Source organism: Anarhichas minor, unplaced genomic scaffold, assembly GCF_050575085.1.
Source record: "Anarhichas minor isolate MPS153535 unplaced genomic scaffold, ASM5057508v1 ptg000118l, whole genome shotgun sequence".
Classification (NCBI taxonomy): domain Eukaryota; kingdom Metazoa; phylum Chordata; class Actinopteri; order Perciformes; family Anarhichadidae; genus Anarhichas; species Anarhichas minor.
In genome coordinates, this window is record NW_027466564.1 from 82,501 (window position 1) to 87,500 (window position 5,000).

General features: G+C 47.1%; 1 non-coding gene across 1 annotated transcript in view; it reads right to left on the reverse strand.

The window, feature by feature from the left end:
- Positions 1-4,961: 4,961 nt before the first annotated feature.
- LOC142940710 (5S ribosomal RNA) overlaps positions 4,962-5,000 on the reverse strand; it is a 119-nt gene continuing 80 nt past the window's right edge. The window contains exon 1 of the ribosomal RNA XR_012950891.1: positions 4,962-5,000. This exon is cut by the window's right edge and continues 80 nt beyond it. This is a non-coding gene — a ribosomal RNA (5S ribosomal RNA).

The window sequence follows — 5,000 nt, forward strand, 5'->3', positions numbered from 1 at the left end:
ATCAGCTTCAACCCACCATCCTTGTATTCGTTTTCCATCACTTCCCTGGCTATTCTGACACCTCTCCCACCCCAGAGAAACTCACTCACCATTTTCTCTGTCTCCTTTAGCACTCGCTCAGGCACATCCAACACAGTCATTGCATACACAAGTTTGCTCATTATCAGGCCATTCACTACCACCACTTTCCCCTTCAACTTCAACTTCCTAAGTCTCCAAAACCTTAATGTCTTCTTTATGCTATTCATTATCCCTTCATACTGCATGTCTCTCCCTTCTCTGCCTTCAACCCCTAAATTCACCCCTAACACCCTAAAATAGTCCTTCCTCTCTTTCAATCCTATATCCTTCCTCCTTTCTCCATTGACTCCAACATACATCATTTCTGACTTTTCTATGTTTAGCTTTGCTCCTGATGCTCTACCATAAACTCCTACACTTTGTAAAACCTCAAGGACACTTTCACTGTCTTGTACTGTTACTGTTGTGTCGTCCGCATACTGGTATAATAGACTCACTTGCCCTCCTGGTAAGTCTATGCCTCTGACCTTTTTATTTTGCTTCAGCAGTGCAGCTAGTGGCTCTGCCGACAGTGAGTACAGCAGGGCCGACAGTGGACACCCTTGTCTAACCGACCTCTCTAATCTGAAATTACCTGTGACTATCCCATTAATTTTGACGCAACTAACAGCTTTATCATACAATCTTTTGATCCATCCTACTAACTGCTGCCCAAACCCTACTTTTCCTAATACTCCATACAGGTATCCATGATCTACCCTATCAAATGCTTTGTTCAAATCTAAACTCATCACTATCCCCCCCTCCCCTCCCTTCATGTGTTCTATTGTGTCCCTAATGCTGCTGATTGTGTCTGCTATATCCCTCCCTGGTATACTGTAAGCCTGCGTGCTTCCCACTATTGTCCCTATCACCCTCTTAATCCTATTTGCTAGCACTCTTGCTAGTATTTTATAGTCACTGTTTAAACAGCTAAGCGGCCTATAGTTTTCAAGTCTATCCCTACTCCCTTTCTTATATATAATACTAACTAACCCTGTCGCCATACTAACCGGCATCTCGTCCTTCTCTTCTATCCATTTAAACAATCTGTCCAACAGTGGCGCTAGTTCCTCTTTAAACTCTATGTAAAACTCTCCCACTAACCCATCTAGCCCTGGACTCTTATTCCTGCCTAACCCTAATATGGCTGCCTCTATTTCACCTATCCTTATCTCTCCTTCGCACATCTCCTTCGCATCTTCGCTCATCTTAGTCTCCATTTTCTCCAGCACATGTTTCATGCACTCTTCATCAACCTCTTCTTTCCTAAATAGTTCACTATAAAATTCTTCTACTCTTCCAACTATCCCTACAAAATCCGTTATCTTTTCTCCATTTTTCCCTTCCACCTGCTCCAAATAATTATTTTTCTGTTTCGCCCTCTCTAAACCTAAAAAGAATGCTGTACATTTCTCTCCCTCAACCACATATCTAGCCCTACTTCTAACTATTGCCCCCATGCATCTCTTCTGTTCTACCTCCTCCAGCTCATTTTTAATTTTATTATACCGTTCTAATGCGTGCCCTACCCCCTGGTCCACCCTCTCTGCTTCTCTAACTAACTCTTCCTTTAGTCTCCTTTCCCTCCCTCTTTCCCTTCTATTCCTATCCCTGCTGTAGCTCATGCTCAAATTCTTTAGCTCCTCCTTCATCTCCTCCCACCATCTCCCCATATCCTCCTCATACATACTCTCATTCTTTCTCACCATTATACATTCTCTCACCTTTTCCTTGTACCTTTCTTCTTTGAGCAACATCCCATTCAGGCACCACACACCTCCCCCCCTCCTCTCACACCCATGCCCTAATCTAAATTTTAGCACCACGTGGTCACTAAGAGTAGTTACCTTGTAATCAATTCCCCCCATTTTACTTGCTAGACTCTCCGTACTCAAAACTAAATCAATCCTACTCTGTTTTAATTCCCCTTTCACCATCTGTCTCCTTGTAAATACGCGCCCTCTTGGGTTCTTTTCCCTCCACACATCTACCAGTCCATTCGCTCTCATTACCTCCTTCAATACTCTTCTTGAGGAGTCGCTTTTGAAACACACACTTGCAGATGCATCCAGCCTTCCACACCACACATTAAAGTCACCCACAATTACACATTCTTTCCCGCACATTCCCGCCATCCTCTCAAAAAACTCCCTTCTCTCCTTTTCCTCATTTGGTGCATACACATTCAACATTTTCAATTTCTTACCCAGGTGTTCAAAAGTAATCCCTATCACTCTCCCATCACCATCATCCTCACATTTCCTCACATTCTCAACCTCTCCCCTTTTAACCAAAATAGCCACTCCCCTAGAATAAATGTCCCCATTGTTTACATACACATCTCCCATCCACTCTCTCTCTAACTCCTTCACACATTTTTCATCCCAGTGTGTCTCCTGCAAACATATAATGTCAGCCTCACACAACATCAAGGCTTGGTTTCGCCTATAACTAGTCCTAAGACTATTTGCATTAAAAGAAGCAACAGCCACCATTAATAACCAAAACATGTTGTTATTTTTTCAGTGCTTTCTTCCGATTATCAGACCCTTTTATAAGCTCTCCATCCCTTTTCCTCACCCTTTGGCCCTTCTCGATGTCCATGTCTGTGTCCGAGGGTTCACTTAATAGCAGCGGGGAGCCGCAGTTCCCGATGTCTTGAGGAACAAAGCTGTCCAGGGAAGACCCCATCGCCGCCTTTTCCTCAGCCCTCTTTCGCAGCTCGACCTCTGCGCCTTCCAATAGCACTGCCTTCGTTTTCCTCGCAGCCAGTCTCCCCACTCGGGCCTTGCCCGGCTTGGTCTGGACTTGCTCCTTCAGCCTGGCACTGGCTCGTGCCTCTCCCACCTTTAGCTCCGGCTGGCTGGGCACCGGCCTTGGCCCACTCAGATCAATCTGGCTGGACGCCGTCTCCGGCACCTCCACTATTTCAGTTCTCCTCCCTGCATCGGTCATACTCCGTGGCTTCATCACCACGCCTGCTGCTGTCACTGGCTCCACCGCTGCACCTGCCCTTGTCACTGGCTCCACAGCTGCACCTGCCCTTGTCACTGGCTCCACAGCTGCACCTGCCCTTGTCACTGGCTCCACAACTGCACCTGCCTCTTTCGCTGGCGCCATAGCTGCACCTGCCGTTGTCACTGGCTCCACAGTTGCACCTGCTTTCACCGCTGTAGTCTCTGCCATACAGGCTGCAGGCTTCGGCCTCATTACAGCCGTAGTCATCGCCGTTCCCTCTTTGTTCAGCTCGCTCACACAGGTCCCCGCAGCAGCCTCATCATCCTCTTCCTCCTCCATCTCCTCCTCCTCCTCCTCCTCCTCCTCGTCCACGTCCTCCTCCACAGTGCCAGTGCTCGACATACCGTCGTCGCTCTGCACCTCCTCCTCCTCCTCCTCCTCCTCCTCCACAGTCCCCACCATCTCCTCTTCTGTCACCTCCACATGGCACACACAGCTGTCCGGTGCCCGCTTACATCCCTTGCATTTGTTAGTCTTTCGTGTGGAACACTCCCTAGAAAAATGCCCTTGCTCTCCGCAGGTGTAGCATGTGAACTCAGGGCATTCTCTTTGAACATGCCCAGGCTGCATGCAGAGCCTACATATTTTGGTCTGCCTGTCATGAATTACCCGGAAATACTCCGAGCCCAGCACCGTGTTAAATTTTGTAGAATATGGTAGCGAACGAACTCTTTCGTTAAATTTAACTCGTAGAAATCGAGTGCCGTCCGTCACCTTAGAGCCTGGCCACATTCTGCGTCTAATAGGTGACATAGGCGTTACCCCCCAGCTATCCAGTCTCAAAAAGATATCATTGTCTCTGATATAATAGGGCAGATTGAGAAAAGAGACGATGAGCTCGTCGTTAGTGATCTCTCTAGCATGAACCCTCGTTTCCCCAATCTTAAAACCCTCCATCAGTTTTTTCTTACCCGTTATGTTGCTCATTGTGAGTTCAAACTTCTTTTGGCCGAGCACTCTGCACGCCAGTAACTCACCGCACAACCTCTGCACATGTCTGATGAGCTCGATAGCACTCATAGTCTCTCCACCCTCCATCTCCACGTTCACAGTTAGGCTCCGTGAGGACCGTTCCTCCGTTCTTGTAACAGCATCGCTGCCGTCTCCATTCTTTGTCAGTTCTCCCGTTCTTTTAACAGCGTCACTGCTGTCACCATTCTTCGTCAGTTCTTCCACACCTTTGGCACCACCACTGCCCCCGTTCTCCGTCAGTTCTACTGTACCGTTGGCAACACCACGGCCCTCTCCGCCCACCACCAAGCCGCTGGGGTTATCCGTAAGAGTTAAAGTGAGTTCATTCCAGGTCGGGTTTACCGGGTGGTCCGCCATCTTGGGGAAAAAAAAAAAGGACTAAAAGCGCCCCCCAAAAAAAAAACACGGGGGATAGCTCACAAAACACGGAAAAAAACGCTTCCCCCCGCTCAGTGAGACACTGACGGGGGTACTACTGACACAATCAGCTGAGCAAAACCAAAAAATAAACCTTCTCTTAGGGCATGTAAAACAAACAAAAGGAGAGAGAGATAAGAGGAGAAAACAAAGCACAGCCGTGTGCTTCCTCCAAGGAGGAAGTAGCTCTAACCCACAATGCACTCTGGTCTGAAACAGGACAGAGAGGTATGGCCGTAAGCAAGTTTGTCTCCAACACATAGTTCTTTAAAACCTACAACAGTAGGTCAATTTTAAAACGTTAACGAACCTAAACCAGTTCATTAATTAACATTCCAAAAATAAGGAAATATTGATATATTGATTCTCTTTTCCCTTTTTACCGTTACCCACATCTTTGTATGCATCTCTTCTTCAATCTTGCCTTTTTCTCATATTTCTCAAGTGAAAAAGCAGCAGTGTCCTCTGCCTTTTGGAGAGAGAAGTGAAAAAACTTACAGCACCCGGTATTCCCAGGCGGTCTCCCATCC